Here is a 19998-nt window from a genome sequence, read left to right as displayed (position 1 = left end):
TAGCAATAGGTGCTGAGTTTTTTAGAACTGACGAGTGAATAGGAATTTTTTAGGTGCCGAGTTGGCATAAAGGTAATTGATGCCGAGTTATTAGTTAGATGGGTCAGGTGCCGAGTTATGTAGAGGAGGCTGTCAGGTGTCGAGTTATCCTGTATTTACAGTTGGTGTCGTATGAAAGTGTATTTAATGCTACATGCTTTTCTTTAGAGCATTTATAATGTCTCAATTTCTAAAGTACAATTAGCATGATCCAAATCTTTTTTATTCCCTGACGTTACCCAACTTTGATGTCATGTTGCTGGATTCCCTCATGCAAACAAATCTGAGCCACTAAGGAGTTATGTTGTTAGTCCCTTTTCCAGGTTGGATAAGGATGAAATTGGTGAGAATCTACATGGAAAATGACATGTTGTGTTATGATTATTTATTTAAATTCCTCACACATTTTCACAAACATCCTACAAATTTTTAATTAGGAAAAATGAGTCTGAGGAGCTGTGATTGTGTCTCAAGATGAATTTTGGGTGGGATATATATTTGGCTTGCAAAATGTGTCATCAACAACATCATCTTGTTATGCCAAAAAACTTTCATATTTGGTTGATGCCGGTGTCAGATGAAGCTGTGTTACCTAGGCACATTACGGATGAGGTGATAAACCAAATGTTTATAATACATTCTCACTCGGTCAGAATAGCTATTCGGCACATAATTGGTGAAGAGCTTCTTTGTCCTTCGGCACTTTTTTTTCTTTATCCCTCTCAAGTCATTTCTATTTTCCTATCCAATGCCATGGATCTTTTGCAATCTCCGTATATGTTCAAGTTTTAGCTCGTAAGGTAATTCTGCCACATTTCCTTGTGGACAATAAATTGGATATGACTATGAAGAAGTATGATCTATGGAATGGTATGGCTTTAGTAGGGGGTCTATTCTCACATTTTCAACTTTTGCAAAAACATGAATATTATGCTATTTTTGAGGCGATGAAGAAAGCCATAGATACTTGCAGTATCATTTATCTTAAACATGCTCTGCCTCCTGATCCATGCTTAATGGGTGTGAATATGGTGGATAGAATTATGTCAGTAGGCCTGGTCATGATTGGATTGCAAAAGAATCCTAATATTTTAAATTCTGTATAGTCGAATACACTAATAGTAAATCTGCAAGCAATTGAACAGAGTTTTTGGGATTCAATTGGGGCGGTCAACTCTGACCTAGATTGGCTTGTAGATAGTTTAACAGTGTAACTTGGCTACAAAATTTCTCTCGTTGATTTGGGTTTTAGATCCTCTATTCGTGCTTGTATTTTTGTCTGAGCATAATTGAAAGGCTATGTTGTTTTTTTGCAACTCCATGTCTAGGTACTTTATGCCAAAATTTTTGTATTTGTATTTTGCAGAAGTTTAGAGTGGGTTATCATCAGATTTTGGCATTCTGATGGGTGATAACCTTATGTAATTATTTTCTCAAAATATACAAATTTATGTAATCATTAGGGACGATGCTGGGTTTTCTTCACTGATTCTTTCCCAGTTGACCTTTTTGAATTAGATTAATAAATATTATAGTGGCTTGCCACTTTTGCCTAAAATAAAAATTAAAAATCTCATGAGACATTGCCTAAAGTCAAAATTTTGTAAGTTGTGGTCATAGCGACCTACAAATATTTTAGCCAACAATATTTTGGTGCTTTCGTTGAGGACATCATAGACATTCAAAAGCCTCACACTTTTGTTTGATGCATACTTGCATCCTATTTATTGCAATTTATTTATTTTTTTGAAATATTTTACCAAGGATAGGTAAATGACTTCCAAAGGTCCTTGAGGAAATACCTTTGGTCTACTGAATCTAGCTATGCCTCTACATGCTCTTTTTGATGGTGTAGAAGAGAATTTTCCTATTTCATTTTATCATGGAAAATAATATCTTGATGAATATATTAATGGGTTTTTATTGCATATGATGTTCGTGATGTTAAACATAAGAAGACATCTGAAGGATTTGTTAATAGAAAATGTCCAAGGTGTGGCTATTGATTGGTTTTACCATTCTCCACCACACACTATAAAAAATAAGGAAACTCTCATAGCCAAGTTTGAAGAAATATTCAAGACTCCAAAGAAGGAAACTCATATTCCTATGCAATAATTTGTTTCTTATTTCAACAAATTTACACAAATCATTCTAGTTATTTATCCACCTAGAACTACAAATTTGAAGTATTCTTTATCAATGCTCAAATTCCCAAAGTCATTTTCCTATTTAGAAGAGCATACCCATCTACTTTTGTATCTATGTAAACATTAGAAATTGAAATGTAAGATGATGTTATTCTTGTTGAGAAAATAGAATAGAACCAAGTTGATTTTAAGAAAATTCTTATTCTTTTGATTTATCTTATTCCATAAAAAAGACAAATCTTTTGGTGCAGACGTTAGAAAATGAGATCCTTTCCCTCAAAAAAGGAAATATCTCAAGGCATGTTCTTTATTCCTCACGAAGATGTCCAAATAAATCCTCTTCCAAATATTTTTTATAATTATATTAGTGGGAATAAAAAAAGTTAGTTTCATCACCATAGAATCTTTCTATTAAGGCACCATCAGTAAACGAGGCATCAAAGTATCCTAAAATTGAGGATGGTGATGTTCCTATTCTCTTCATAGAAAATAAAGAATACTATAATATCTCCACTATTAGGATTAGCTTGGGACAAGTAATACCTACAAAATAGATGTCACAATTCAATGATAATAAGTTTAAATATACTAATCTACCCTCTAATTTAATACCAATCTTAAAGATATCTTTAGAGTAGGTTTTTTAATCCTTAGTTATTCTATCATCTTCTTAGAGTGCAGCACTTAAGGTTCTTCTTGGATGGGAAACCCTCTATCCAAGGCCAAGTACATATGCATATATTAACATCATCAAAATATTATGGCCATGTTCTCATCTAACCATTTATACAATGGTTGTATTGAACTCTTGTATTTACATGATAAGAAATTTATATGAGGGTTATGCTAACCTCTTGCACTAGTATAATAGCCATATATACGAATGATAACCACATATATGAAGATTTTACTATCCTCCTATATTGGCACTATGAGGTTTAATTAATACAATCTTATCCATTTATGTAAAGATGATCCCAATCTCTACTTTGATACTTAGCCATTTATATATAGTTGAGCATCATTCCTATAGAACAATATGAGAACTTGCTCATATTGTAAGAAAAATATTGATCTTTGCACAACATCATTAATTGAAGTTTCTAAGGTTCAAACATAAATGGCTTATCAATACCTTCAACACACAGACACACACAGACACAAACACACAGACAAACAGACACATAGACACACACACAGACACACACAGACACAAAATATTTAGAATAAATGAGAGGTAGGAGGATGGGGGGTGAATCAGTTATCAAAGGTCTAGATGTATCAATTGAACAAACAAACACTCAAACTATGTAAGATCTAAACATCCATTAACTTGCCCTCTATAGTAAAATTTTAGTAACATAAACTAGCAATCTATTATCCTAAATCTAGTAAAATTACATGATATAAATGTTTAACTGTAAATTATCACAAATATTCATCCACACAAGTTTGACACTAGGCTTTAACATGGAAACACAATTTGGGAAAAACCACTAGTAAGATATCACCAATTTTTACTCTTTTGAAGTGTGTTGTATTAGGAGCCAACCCCATTAAAGGTTACAAAAGACAATATTAAATGTGACCTTGATAAAGGATTTAATCACCCTATTTGGAGTGGCCTTGTTAGAAGACTTAAGAACATTCTATTAGAATGCCACCTTGATTAAAGGGTTTACATATGATTGTTAGGTCAACCTTGATTAAAGGATTTCAATACATGATACAATGGTTAGAAAGTAACAACGCATTTTGATTTAAAAAATACAACTCACTTTGCAACTATAAATCATAGTTTGGCTCAAATGTTAATCCACTGATAGGCCTTCATTGTCATATTAGTCTTTGATTCACTTAGAAACCCTTTAAGAAATCACTCTTCACCTCTTGTTAACTCTTTGCAACCTTCTACTTAAGTTCATAAATTAGTAGAATCAACAACTGTTCTAACCCCTTATTTAGCCCCTTTACCTCCTAAAATAGGTAATTTTGTTCTTTTGCTACTTAAACATCACCACATATCTTAGGGTTATGATTAGATTCCACACAAACAATGAATCTATCCACCTTCTTATTCATCCTCTTCTTTTCTAGAAACTTATATTTCAAATTAATCCATTGATCACTTACCTAATCCTTTCCTTGTATTAAATATTCCACATCATCCATCCTTATCTTCTACACACTTTACATAATCTAAGAAATTAATTGTATCAGCTAGAAATCACGATTTCTCATAAACTGTTAAAATGGTGCCCCTTATCCAACACTTTGTTCTATCACCCGATCATCAATGGGTTACTTAATCACTACCACCTTTTCTCTTTGGTAGATATACTGACACTCAATCAATACTAATACATGGTCCACACTACTTCTGCTTGGCATATATAGGCACTTTGTCAACAATAGCATCACTCAACATACATTGTAAGTTCCTTAATCTTCTGCCCTATTCCTAGGTAAAGCCTATAAATTTGGTCAATCTTTGTTCACTTCTTCAAGGCTGCAACACATTTGTCTTCTTCACTTGTAACATAATTTAAACAATCACTTTATCTTGTCAAATTCTAACTAATCAAATGCCCACTTGTAGTTTCTTCTTATACCTCAACCTTTTCTCTAGGTTCTTTTGTTATGACCAACTTCACAAATCCTATTCATCTATCATCTAGATATGACAGTCTCTTAAGATATGAATCTATCTTACCAATGAGGTTTGATGTCAATGATAATGTAACAAGTGTCTCAATTGTAGTTTCCAACAATCTCCCTCTTTGGCATTGTGGCAATACCTCTAGTTACCATGTAATCTAAAACATGTACTGCATCGAGAAAACTTCCTTTGTGTATAGCAACATATCTTGACTAATATCCTTAGTTTCATTTTGGTTCTCATCCATGCAACTCTGATATGCAACACATAAGCTCTCTCTATCATATCAAATCATGAAATCAATTAGATTCTTTTGTGTTGTTGGAAATTTGGCTAGTTCTATGAACTCCTTCTTGCTTATTTAGTCTCTCCCTCTTGCTGGTCACTTCATTGGTAATTAGATTACATCTTCTTCCTCTTTGATGACAATGCCAAAGATACTTTATCTATCTCATAAATCTTGATCATGTAGATATCTTCATGTTAGTATTGAATTCATCATTTATCATTTGTATATCCTTCCTCCTCCACTGCTACTCTAGGAAACTCCTAAAGTAGGATTGTCTGCATCGACTTGTAAGATATGCTCATCAACACCTTTGATCCACAGAAGCATCTAGACTTAAGTATCCTTGTGTAGGGGAATTACACCTAATTTACCTCTTAGATATTCATGAGCATCCTTAAGTAAGGCTTTAGTGAATAAATCAACTATTTAATCTTTAGTATTCACATACTCCAATCTCAATTCTTTGCCTTGAAATAGCTCTCTCAAGTAATAATACTTTATAGAAATATTTTTAGTCTTTGTGTGCATCACAAGATTATTTGATATGTTAACACTAGTGTTATTACAATATATAACAACTATATCAATGGTTTCCTCCTTCATTGCTTTCAACAATTGCTTGATCCATATGATATTTAAATAATTCACTACTCCTGCCACATACTTAGCTTCAGCTATTGATTGAGAAATCTAGTTTTTCTTCTTTCTTGTCCATGTAACTAGTCTCTTTCCTAGAAATAATGCTCCTCTAGTTGTGCTTTTTCTATCATCAACATTTCCTGCCAATCTGAATTAGTGAACACATGTAGTTCAAACTTATCATTCTTCTTGTAATACAATCTATAGTCTTCTGTTCCTTTCAAATATCTTAGTATGCTTTTTAGCCATGATGTGATTCTCCTCAGGACTTGTAGAAAATATTGAAACTATTCCAATTTCTAATGCAATATCAAGTTTGCTGTGAACAACATATTGTAGTTTTCTAATCATTGATCTATATACAATGTTTGGTTCACATAAGTAGAATCATCATTATTAGATAACTTGTTTCTAGTGGCCATTTATGTACTAATTTGTCTTGAATCTTCCATTTCAAAATTTTTCTAAATCTCCTTGATGTGCTTTGTCTGAATAATAAAAATACCTTGCTTCATTCGCTAGACTTGTAAACCAATAAAGAATTTGATTTCACCAAACATAGATATTTCAAATTCCTCCTTCATTTCATCTGCAAATAACTTCCATAATACTTCCTTTCCTTCAAATTTGATATCACGAACAAAAATTTCAAATAACAATACCTCATTGTTATTACTAGTTTTCAAGTATATATTTTTGTTCTCATTAGTTGTATCAAAACCAATCTTCACCAAATAATTGTGTAGTCTTTCATACCATTCTCTAGGGGCTTGTTTCAAACTATATAGAGCCTTGTGTAGCTTACATACCATGCTTCTCTTGCTGGGGTCAACAAATCCTTTAGGCTGCTCAATGTAAACTTCTTCAAGTATTTCATTCAGAAATGGAGATTTGACATCCATATGGTATACCTTAAATCCTTTATAGGTAGAATATGCAAGTAGTGTTCTAACTCTTTCTAGTCTTGCAATAGTAGAAAATGTTTCCCCATAGTCAATTCCTTCTTCTTGTGCATATCCTTTGCATACCAATCTTTCCTTGTTCCTTGTAACTTCATCTTTTTCATTTAGCTTGTTCTTGAATACCCACTTTAATCCAATAATATCTTTGTCTTTAGGTCTAGGTACTAGTGTCCATGTTTTTTTTTTCTCTATCTGCTCAATTTATTCATTCATTTCTTGAATCTAGTCCTCATTTTCCAAAGCATCTTTTACCGAGTCGGGCTCAAACTCACAAAGTAAGAATGTATCACTTATGAGTCTCTTTTTTATCATAACACTGTATTCTTTATCTCCAATGATTTTCTTAGGTGCATGATGTCTTCTCACATATTTTTTGATGCAGAGCCCTTGTGACCACTCAGACTGGATCCTTCAACCAAGGTTACCAAAAAGGGCTCTAGCAACTTGAAAAAGAATCAAAAGGGGGACTTAGATTCATTTAGATGAGTTCCATATCCCTCTTCATTTTGGACAACTTAGGCAATGTCCAATTCTACAATGTTTCCTAAGACCACTCAACATTCACATGGGCACACTACCCAAAGAGGTTTGACACACCTTCCCAAGGTAATGATGGCTTCTTACATATTTAAATATGGTTTTCTAGACATAAATGACCCATTCTAGCTGTTAGATGTGAGTAATTGTGAAGGCAAAGTGTTGCTACTGTAATTAGGCCTATTAAGCCTAGTAGCCCTGTTAGACTAAAATTACAAGTTTTCTTCTTATTAATTCAAATAACCCCTACAAAAAATTGTGTATTTTGACTCCTTCAAATGAGGCACTAAACATGTCAAAAGGTTTTGAATAGGTTTTACTCCTAAAGGTCAAAAACTCCAATTTACAGAGTTGGCCTAATTGCCCCAGTAAGTCACTTTAACAAAGGAAGTGGGTCAAATACTTGCTGTATTGGAAAATTATTGATTGGAACATGGATTGGGCATGGAAAAAACACATATCACCAAGTCACAGACCTTGGTTACAACCCTATCTTCAAATATGGAGAATGCAACAATTTTTAGACTTGGTGGCCACATGGAATTGTCCACCTTAGATCATCAAACCCTCAGTATTTCTTACAATTTCCTTGTAAATGGACATAAAAATATTAATGTACATTGGTTTCCCTTTCTTCACCCCAAAGGCCATGAAATTCCAATGGTGGATCAGCAAGATAAAGCCTTTTCTTTGTCAAACCCTTAGTAAAAGCGTTCAAACAAGTCACCTTCAGAAAAATTCAGATTTCTCCCTCCTCTGGGCGAGTTAAGACCTCAAACTTGAAGCATTGGAAATCTATCTCAAATCCCTGTTATATTTTATTAGTTTTATGACCTTTTGGTGTACTCAAAGTATGGAAAAATGACTTCAACCATGAAATTACAGGAAAAATCACAATTTTTTTTATTGATTTTAGTGCACAAAACTTGCATACAACTTCCACCTCCTCTCTCCAAGGTGTGCATTTGAATTATATAGCCTCCCCAATGGTTATAAACCATATTTTGAACCAAAAATGGTGGTTGGGGAGAAGTTTCATAATTAAACCAAAAGTTGTATTTCTAGATTGAGGACATTTACGTAGCAATGCTGAGTAGGAAAAATATCTTTTCCTCTGCTACCATAGAAGATGACATTTTTTCACTTGATTATGCATCCATAAGCTGATTGCTACATTGCAATAAAAATAATCACCATAACTTTTGCAAGAGGATTGGTTGAGAAAAATGTAAACACTTCCATCATTTTAAAAAGGGATTTTTTTTTTTTTGAAAATTATTGGAGAATAAATGAGGTAACTCAAATTTCTAGAAAGCTAAATCTCATTGTGTTTTTATTTTTGGCTTTAATAATAGAAACATTTTTTCATAAACCTGTCATAGGTAATCATGCTTAGGGTTGTTAATGTGCCATCTATCCATGTGATTTTTCACTCAATAAATTTTGACCTATATAAGCATATACCTAGGATGGTACACCTTATGATTGGCCTTGAACATATATCAAGATGGTTGTTGAATAGTGAATGTACATAACCTTGTACATTCTGACATATTGATTTTTGAATTGTGAATGATAATATATTAAGACATATTTTGCATGCTTTTTTCTAGTCTCATTAACAGACTATATTTCAATGATTCCTTTTTTAATTCACGATCCATTTAATTCATATATTTCAAGTGTTGGAAGTGGCTTGATCTAAATAGGGCCTAAGGATTATTATAGGCTTATAAATCATTTGATATGATAGACATATCCAATACCAATCATAGTCCAAAGTTTGGTTTTTTAGAATGCTTGTAAAAACAATTAAATAAGAGTTAGGAATTCAGATTTTAGAAATCTAATGATTAGTTCAAGATTATGAGGGAAATATGATTTAAGGCCTTTAATGAGTTTGTAATGAATTGAAACCTGCATGGATTGGTTGGGACAATTGAGAGACACTTAACATTGCATGGTCAAGGCATGGGATGAAGGGCAATGCAGATTGGATTGGAATTCAAATGCAATATAGCAATTGATTTTTTGAAGGCATGGGATAAAGGGGTGTGTAGACTGGACTGGGACTCAAATGCTATAAACCGGTTGATTTTTGCATTTTTCCTTTGTGATTTTGATTTGTTTCTTATGAACTTCTAGTAATACAAGGAAAATGTTCCTTCCCTCTTCATTCTCTTAGGAGTTCCTATGCATGTTGCGCTTTTGTTGTTGATCTCCATTCTTATACTCTTTTGTGGGCTGTCAACATTTTCTTCATTAATTTCTCTTCTAAACTTGATCTCATCTTTTCCATTTTCACCTGCCACACACCAAAAATTAGGACTTGTAAAGGATTAGGGTTTAAAATGGTGTAACACCCATTTGCAAATGGTTGTGAATGAACTCTTGTTCAAGTGAAAAATGGAAGTTACTGTGAATCTTTGTATTGAGAAATCTAATACATCTACAACGAGAACATAATATAATATGATGCTTTTATTCTTGATTCCATCTACTATGTCGTCGATGCACATGGGAATAGGTAGTCATTATGTTCATGGAAGTGGACACATATGCATAAAACTATGCCAACCATGAAAAATAAATGAATTAAAAAAGAATGCACAATTTTAACTCAAGTTTGCTTGATTCAGATCTAGCTTTGGCACTCTCGAGTTTTACCCAAGCTTTAATTCTTACTTCTTCTTCTGAGTTACAAGACAAGGCTGAAACTAAGCGAGGAAGAAGCCATAAATATGTCATGTGCCTTCTAATTTTACTTCCTTTGGTAGGAACTCTTGTCTTTTCTCTATTGTTGGTAGGGATTTTATCCATGGAAGTGTTAGAAGAAGGTGCCTGTGAAGGAGGAGGAGGGTTTTGGGATGTCTCCCATGATGTTCACTTTAACAGAGTTGCGATTAGCAACAACGAATTCAAGCATTTTTCCTCCTATAGCCTATGGAAATCTAGCCATATGGATGTCTCCCATTGGTATAATCTCTATATTGGCTAGATTTCCATTGCATCTTTTGTGACAAAAAAATAAAAATTGTCCCAGCCTGATAATGATTTCACACTTTTAAGATCAAACAACATCCGTTTCATGGATAGATTTGTTAAATAATGCAAATAGAAGCTCATCATATAAGTTGAGTTGAGGAAGATCCAGATGATCTTTGTCATCATTATGACTATGATGCCGTTGTTGATTATGAGAAATATCATCATAAATGCTACCACCAATATACTATGAATGTGATATTGAATAATGTGGGTTGAATATGATATCATTTTTCATTTCAAAATTATTTGAATCATCATTGTGATGGTAGACCATAGAATGTGATTCAAGCTTCTCTTCTCTAATCAATTTATTGTGATATTAATTGATCATTTGTAATGGGCACCCCTGAATGTCCCAAAAACTAAACCAAATTGCTGAAAGGAATTATGTCAAACAGTTTGCATTCAACCTCTTATTTCTCCGTTTAATGTTTTAAACCCCTTATAACTCCAGAAATCAAATGTTTATTTGTTTGTTGTGTTTTGTGCATGGAATTGGTATCATACAACATAAACAAGAAAGAAACTACTATAATATGCAAAGTGGAAATGAACTGCTGCCAATAAAATGTTATTTTCAGAATTCATAAAATCAAATACATGGCAGATTTATCAACTCACTAATTACTTCAGCATTATTGACATAATACTCCAGCCCATGCTTTCAAACTTGCTGCTACAGTACTTTGTCCTTCAATCAGTCCACTACCTTGGTAATATCATTCCCTCAAAGCGGCATAAGCATTGGATAAGTAGTGAAGAAAATATGAGCAAAAAACCAAATCTGCCTGTAGCCAAAAATGCAACTAAACTGCCTGATAATGAAGCCGATAACAAAGAATTCCAAAGGCCAAACCCCAAGGGAATGACATCTAGAATGTTACAAGAGAGGATAAACATCCTCAAATGCCAAGAACGGAGCTGCAACTCACACAACAATTTCTTCTCATATTCAACCTCCCTAATGAAGCCACAAATGCTTCCTTTTATTCTATTTCCAAGGGTCCACTCAACTCATATGGACAATGTGGGATAAAAGATGTGTAGTATATAAAACATATGTTAAAATACCCCTTATGTCTCCCTTGGGTACACATCTCCATAAAATAAATATTAAAGTAACACTTTGATATTTTACAATTAAATTAGATGTTACTTTAATAAAACTTCAGACATTAAAATGTATTAGCAATCGGACTCCGAATAATGCGAGTGATAGCTCATCGAAAAGCTCTCACCGAGGAGTATCAAATCCAATCACCAAAATTGACCTGCACTGTGTCCTGCCGACTTACTAAAAATAGTAAGTATGCCTGAAACTGAGTAAATCAACTTCATTTTGGCCCAAACTGGAAATGACTAGGCCAAAACACTCCAGGATCCCATTAAACCCTTTGTTAGCCCTTGGGACCATGTAGAACAAGGCTAATGCACACACACTTGGTCAACTGCTAAAATGGGGACATTACATCATAGGTCCAACACATGAAGCTTCTATTTCATGTGCATTATAGAGTTGAGTACATTGGTTGCCTGCATTAAAATCTTCAATTTGGCATTGTGAAGAGTATGCAATGCTTTCATCTACTACAGAATGAAGAACCCAAGTTATATCATTTGTATTACCAACTGTCTAGTAGTTTATTGTGTCTCCAATTCTGTTTAGAAAATTTCTTTCATGTGAAAACTATTGATTGATTATAGAATCCATAGTATTGCTACCTTCATTGAATACATTAGTATTTGTGAACTTTCCTACACAAGGAGATGAGTTTTCCCACTGTGTATTTTCCACCACATAGTCCCCCATTTTACCACATTCTAATAGTCCATTAAAGGGCTTTAAGGTGTTTATCTTTGTGATGGGTGACACACAAGAATGTGTCTTGTGGGTTATGTGAAGGATGGAATTGTGATGGAGTTTCTTGCTCAAATGTGAGTTCCAATAGTTCTTTATTTCATTATTAGTTCTACCAATGCCAAATTGAAGATTTTAATGCAGGCAACCAATGTAATCAACATCATATGAACTCTATTAATATTTCCACCCTCATGGCATCCTTTGCATACTAACTTAAGCCTTTCGGGGTGTAAAATAGGCTAAGTGTCGTCCTTGGCTTAGATAATGGAAGGAGACATGACAAGTGTAGTGTTAGGGGCCAACATTCTATTATAAACTCTTAATGCACATTCCTTTTCACTGTATGCATAAAAAATTCATGACAACATAGTTACTTCTGTAATGTTACAATTCAAGGGATCTTTGACTCTTAAAGATTTTCTTAATATTGGTTCTAGATGACTTGTCCTATAACTTGGAGTAGGAGGGATAGTCTGCTAAGTGTTTTTCATTATTACTTTAGTGATATCAAATAAAAAATAAACCAGATCATTCCTGACAATTGTATGAGAAAATGCTTTAATTGAGATTGGTGTGTTTACAAATAACATATCTTCCATAAAATTGTATCGAGGCCTTTGGGCTTGAGAAGAGTACAATTTATTGTGTTGAGCGTTTGGTTTGTTGCTTGAGCATTTTTAGAGAGGTTCTCGCAGACTACTGCAATAGCTTAAGTTTTTGACAAAATATCCTTGCAAGAAGTTGTGTATATTTTGGTTCAATTCTAGATAGGAATCTTATACAACCACACATATATGATTAAATAGGCCTTTTATTGTCAGTTCATTTCATGCATAACTAATGACAACTACTTTTACTATTTTGTTGCCTAGACCAATTTAACATCCAAGCCAACATAGATTCTTGCAGCAATGTATAAAGCATAGAAAATTGCAGTGTCTACATTTTTGCAGGGATAAAGTTCTTCAATAGTAAATCCTAAACATTTGACGTGCAACCCCAATGTTACAGTTGGCTTCTATTTGAACTGGGGGATGTAACTAGAAAGGTTAATGACAATATTGACATCATATATTCCTATGTGAAATACATACACATATGAGAACAACATATGTATGGTTTGCTATAAATTCCAAAGTTTCTTTTTAATTGAAAGACTCAGTACATTTGCATTTGGGTTATATGTCCCAATTTAAAAATGTTGTTACATCATTATATTCTTTATGATAAGAAGTATTATTTTTGTTTATTATTTATTATATATGATTTCAGTTATGGAAACTGAGTTGTTGGAAAAATCACATGTGAAACATAATGGCATCACCAAGATTATTGTAAATTGAGACAACTAAGCATATATTTAGGCCTACATTGTTCTAACCCGTACATTTAATTTATGGTTGTCTAATTATAGTGCCAAAGGTTAGGATTGTAGAGCAAACATCATGTGGAAAATGGTGATAGAATATAATGAATGTTTGTTACATGACTTTTTAATTAGATCGAGGATTTCTTTTGACTGCCTTAGCATACACCTTAACAACTTGTAACACTAAAATATCATAAATTTAAGAAACAATTATAGGACAACATTTTCCCAATGGAGGTGGAGACTTGCTCTACGCAAGAGGATGCTTGTAAGTGGTCTTCTTGCTGCAATTGCTGGAGTAAGGGTTGGAAGTTTGATATGCCCCCTTCTTCCCATCCCTTCCTTTTCTATTCCTAAAGAGGTGGGCTCTTTTATATTGAGGTGGGAAGGAGGTTCACATAGATGAACTAGTTAAACTTTGGGGGTGACCCTGCTCTTATGGAAGATTTTGGGTACCAATTTAAAACCCAAAGTTAAGGCTGGGGAACCTTTCAAAATTCCCTTTTTTTTTAGAAATCTTAATATTTCTATTGAATGTGTGCCCCTTGTAACCTTAACTTGTAATAGCCAACACCCATGTTCATATGCTGTTGGTAGCATTTCTAATGATACTCCTCATAATCAATATTGACATCATAGACATAATGATGACAAAGATCATCTAGACCTTCCTCAGCTAAACTTGTATGATGAGCTTTTGTGTGCATTATTTAACAAATCTACCCATGAAATGGATGTTGTTTGATCTTAAAACTGTGAAATCATTATCAGGCTGGGATGATTTTTTGTTGTTGTAAGTAAAGTGGTCTCAAGAGCAAAAGAAGCAATTTCATGACTTTCCCTTTTGAGGGATTCAAGGGGAGTGCAAATAGATGCTATTTTGTGAAGGAGGAGTTTTAAAAAGCTTTAGAAGGTGGTGAAAAAGTGGGGACAACAGGGAGGCTGCCCAAACCCTTAAAAACCCTCATTTTTAACAACTTTGCTGTACAGTCATTTGAAGACTTGAGACCTCAAAAATCCTTGAGAATGGGTCTAATGTAGCAAATTTTCTTTAGAGCAGGTGAGTTGAATCTTTGAGGGGAAGGAGTTGTAAGCCTTACAAATTTGGAAGGAGGCCAAATTGGAGCTCTTCTAGTAGCCCTATTTGTGAAGAAACTATGAAATCGAGTATGAATCCATTCTTACCATCAGTTTAGACATGCTAAAAGTGTTCCAAATAACATCTTAGATCTCATGGTAACCTTGGTTGGATTGGAGAATGTTGTTGAACGAAGTTGAAAAAAGCCAGACATGTTCTTTATGATTGGCATTTTTTTTTGTTTAAAAGATTAGAGATATAAGATGAATTAGAATTATAGTTACTGTATGCTCATAGATATTCAAGTCATTTTAATGGTTAATTAGGTTTCTCATTCCTAATTCTAGGTTAACTGTTTAGCTTCACATTTCCTTTCCCAACTTTTTTGTAATAGCTTTTACAACTTATTTAGTTAGAGTAGCTGATGCCTGGACCATAATAGGTTTAGGCTATGACATTGTCATTGGATCTCAAGCTGGTCAAAGATGCTATCTTTGGGTTCTCTTTCAATCACCATGACTTTGTTTTATTGCTGCACTTTTATCATTGTGCATTTGAAAGTAAATATTTTGCTAATAAGACTACAGCTAGGGAGCAATTTGTAGTGGTTGAAATGCCCTTTTATTTCCTCTTAATCAATTCTTCAAAGGACCAAACAATATATCTTAGGAAAATTGCTAATAAAAACTTCAAATGAATGTGAATGAAATTTGAATATAGATATAATACACCATGGTTATCTCAAAGTCCGGTCCTACTAATGGACCAGAAAATATGGTTTTGTATTTTGATTCTTTTGTCATCAGTTATTGTGATTTCTTTGTAACATTATGGATTGTGGAATATTGAAGTGTCCGAGTATTCATTTTCCCAAAATACATCCATATCCTTGCAAATGTCAAATTCTCCATAAGATGGTTCCAATATCATAGATACATGTTTAATCTATACAAAATCTCTTAGCACTAGGGTATACTGTATATTTATCCCCGCCTGAATGTGTATGATATTTTATATGAGTTTTTTTAGATTTTCACAAAGGTATTCTTGAGAACACAAGAGAAGAGTGTGTTGTTGATGTTATCTCTCTTTATAGACACACACACAACCTTATAGATATCTGCACTTAGCACATCAAACTTCAATGGAGAGAAGATCCTTTTTAATGCTAGGACATCTTTTGTATTCTTCATTTGTGAATAGTTATCAAATTATTTTTTAAAATTCTTCTTCTTTTATCAAATGATTTAGGTTTTATCTTCTGTTTCACTTTTTTTTATATCTAGTACTTTAACTACATCTGTTAGTCTTGTTTTCTTGATTTTGTTTATTGATGGCTAGTAGGGATCATTTCCTCACATGAATCTGTATAATTTGTTGGTATAAAATCCATCTTTGTTGATCAAAGAGGGAACTAGTAACTATTTTATTTTTAATGTAGAAACTAATGGCTGTGATAGATCAGTAGAGGACTTGGTGGGGAATATGAAGTATTGCCGAGGTCTAATCATCTATGTATACTTAGGTCAAATTATTTTGTATATATATACTTCTAAATTTCTAATGGAATTTTAAATTTTCTTGAGTACATGCTTATATTGAAGTTGTTGAAGGAATGCTGATAGATGATTTCAATTCTAACAAAGCAATTGGTTTACATGGGGCTGAATTTATTCTATGCCAGACCAACAAAACTCAGAACCTTAATGTTTTGACTCATTGTAACACTAGAATTTGTGACAAAAATTCAATAATATGTTTGATGTATCCGCTTATTTGTGAACTCTACATGATTCTAACATAACTTAGTGATGTGTTTGGCCAGTCTTGCAATTGCTGGATATGGTACTACTCTTGGTGTGATTCATGCACTTCATTCTAAGGGACTATTAGAGATTGCTTTTTGCATAGAGGCGAGATCATTCAACTAGGTACTGTGGATGTTCTTTGTTAATTTTTGTGACCGAAATCTATATTTTAGTCCATAAGAATTCACTTCATGTCAAAAATTTTCAAGAAAATTGTTCAATGTTGTTTGTATCTAAATTCTAATAATCAATGTAACATGAAAAATTTATCATAAACAATTTTGACTCAAATAGTTATCATAGATTATTTCAATTTAAAAAGTCATCTACTTTAGCATATATAGTGATTTCCACCTACCAGTTGATTGCTTTTTTTATGTCAAGAGATTGTTCTGGTTATTATTTGATCAAGGGTCCTCTCTAAACATAGAGAGTGTATTGATGGTTGACAATTTAATAGGCTTACTGATTATTGAAGAGATTAGGCAGAAATTTTCACAATATTTTATTTTAGCTAGTTCTGCTTGTGCTAGTATTTTTGGTTTACGAAAGAAACATAAGCTTTTGATTAGAATTTTCCCAAGAAAATTCCCTCTTGTATTCCTCAAAGTTGATGAAATATGAAAAGTGATGAACATTTTGATCCAACTCTGCATTTTATTGAAATTCCATATCTTAACAAATTTATTGTATATGATTTCAATATCAAGATTTATATTGACTTGAATATTTGTTGCATTTCTTTTAGGGATCAAATCTCACCACATATGAATTGGTCCATGATCACGTACCTCTAGTCCTTATAGCAGATTCTATAGCAACAGTATTGTAGAAGTTAGGTCGTGTAGATGCTATATTTGTAGGAGCATATAGACTTGTAGCAAATGGTATGTAGAATTACTATTAATATTTTGCAATTTCTTTGCTATGATATTTGAAATTGATGTTCATCAAATTAAATCTCTTTAGATGATTGGCCAAAAAAATTTTGCCAATAACATTTGTTCTTGTATGTTAAGGCTTGCTAAGTTGGTATTATATATTTTCGTAGGTGACACAACAAGTAAAATAGGGACATATAATCTGGCACTCTCAGCTTTCCAACATCATATCCCATTTTATGTAGCTACTCCTCTGAACTCAGTGGATCTCTCAATTTTCTCTGGTAAGTATATAATAATTAAAGTGAGGTCACCAAAAGAACTAACTCATGCTCTTGGTGGCCAAGTTCAACAAGTAGCTCCATCTGGGATTTCTGTTTGGAACCCTGCTTTTGATATTACCCCTGCAAATCTTATCTCAACCATTATAACTAAAAAGGTGCATTGTCATATCTACTCTTTTGTGAATAAACTATCATTTCAAAAAAAAAAACAATTTGATCTCAAACTTGGTTTTCTTCATTTCATACATTGTACAAGTGCAACCATGATATATGTTTTGGCATATAATATTTAAAATGTGTTGTGTAAAATAAGGCATCATTACAAAGAAGGATCCAACTTCTATGTTTGATATAAAGGAGTTCATGGAGAGCATTTCTTAAGGAGCAGACAAATGATACATTGGACAAGTGCACTCTCCAGTCATTAAATTCTAAAAAAGAGCAAAATGACTGCAAAAGTAAACTTCAAAAGTAGTTGTTCTAGTGCTAAAGTTCTTGTGGGATAAAATGTATAATTTTCATATAGTGGCATTCAGTTTAGGATACTTTTCTTCTTCAACTTATGTACTGTACTGTACTGTACTTTGAAAATTGACTGTCATGAATATGAATTTTCTTTGTTATTTTGATTATATAATATATCATTATTCATAGTTGAAATTTTTTTGTCAACATTGGCATTATCAAGAGTGCATAAAGAGAAATGTTACAATTCAATAGTTCTGCTTTTGCTTACATTCTTGGATGCTTTCATTTCAAAGAATACATGTCCATGCTATATGTTTATGTTCTTCTTTGTTCCATGCTATATCGAGCAATTGTTTCTTATGTAAGACATTTAATTTGTGACCTTTTAAATCTCTGCAAAGATAAAGTTGGAGTAGGTGAATTTTTCTTTTCAAAGGTGTCCTTTGATTGTAAAGTAGAGCTTGGATAAGAAACAATTGCTTGATACAACATAATTTTTTTTCTACCAAACATTGGTGGAAATTTTGACCAATTCTTGATAGTTTTTTACCAAGAATTGGTCAAAATTTCCACCAATTATAATTTTTTTTGATCAAACATTTGTGGAAATTTTGACCAATTCTTGATAATTTTCTACCAAGACTTGGTCAAAATTTCCACCAATTATAATTTTTTTTGACCAAACATGGGTGGAAATTTTGACCAATTCTTGATAGTTTTCTACCAAGAATTGGTTGAAATTTCCACCAATTCTAAAAAAAATTCGACCAAACATTGGTTGAAATTTTGACCAACAATGACAAATCAGAGCTAGCAAAAATTAATTTTTTTTGATGAATGTATTGGTCAAAATTTTAACCAACATGCAGGTTGATCAAAATTTCAACGAGAAAAATTACCACAAATTGCTTGGTCAAAATTTCAACCAACCTATGTTGAAATTTCAACCAAAATCATCAAAAATTGAGTTTAAATTTACTAGTGGATGGTGAATAGAAGCTTGGGTAATCTTTTGAGATGTTTAGTTGGAAATAAACCATATAATTGGGAGTTGGTATTCATAGAAGACGAGTTTGCATATAATAATTTTGTGAATAGGAGTACAGGGAAAACACCTTTTGAGATTGTTATTAGAATGCAGCTGATAGGAATATCATATTTGAGGGATGTTATTGGTGAAGAAAAGAAAAGTACTATAGGGGAAGAATTTGCTGATTTTATGGATTCTTTGCATTATGAAGTGAATTTCAGGTTTGAACAAAGTAAATAAAAGTATAAGGATAATGTGGATAAGTCTAGAAGACATCATGATTTTGAAGTTGGTGATGAGGTGATGATTCATTTGAAGAAAGGTAGATTTCCTAGTAGAACATACCGTAAGATGAAGATGAAAAAGTTTGGACTTTGTAAGATCTTGAAGAAGTTTGATAGTGGTAATTATTATGAAGTTGAGTTATCTGATGACATGGATATATCTCCTATATTTAATGTTGCTGATTTGTATAAGTACCATGAGTCAAATGATGAAGTTTCTATATCAGATGATTATCCTATGAAGCAGATTGAAGAGGTTGAATAGATATTGGGTCAAAGAGTTGGTTAAATCACAAGAGGAAAATATTGCTATGAGTATTTGGTGAAGTGGAAGAATAGACCAGTTTAAGATGCTACATGGATTTCTCAATCTAAGTTAGATTCAACTCAGGTTGTGACACTTGCATGATTCAGGAGAATCATTTCTTTCAACTCTGGTTGTCTAATGCAAGAGCATCTTGGGTTGCATTATTATCCTTTATGTTTTCATGTTTCTCTATTGCTGCTGAGTTGCACTACCTAGCATTTTCGAGTTCCTTATTCCTAACGAGTTGTCTATTGTTGTAGAGTTCCTTGTTGCTACTGAGTTCATAGTTATTTTTGAGTTCTTAG

General features: G+C 32.9%; 1 pseudogene; it reads left to right on the top strand.

Moving 5' to 3' along the window:
- Nucleotides 1-17985, top strand: part of LOC149569318 (methylthioribose-1-phosphate isomerase-like) — a 34066-nt pseudogene extending 16081 nt beyond the window's left edge.
- The last annotated feature ends 2013 nt before the right edge of the window (nucleotides 17986-19998 follow it).

The sequence above is a fragment of the Cupressus sempervirens genome, chromosome 3 (genome assembly GCF_028749045.1).
Source record: "Cupressus sempervirens isolate cs-2001-9-10 chromosome 3, ASM2874904v1, whole genome shotgun sequence".
Classification (NCBI taxonomy): Eukaryota; Viridiplantae; Streptophyta; class Pinopsida; order Cupressales; family Cupressaceae; genus Cupressus; species Cupressus sempervirens.
The sequence above is the reverse complement of the archived record's forward strand: the minus strand, read 5'-3'. Positions and strand labels throughout refer to the sequence as shown.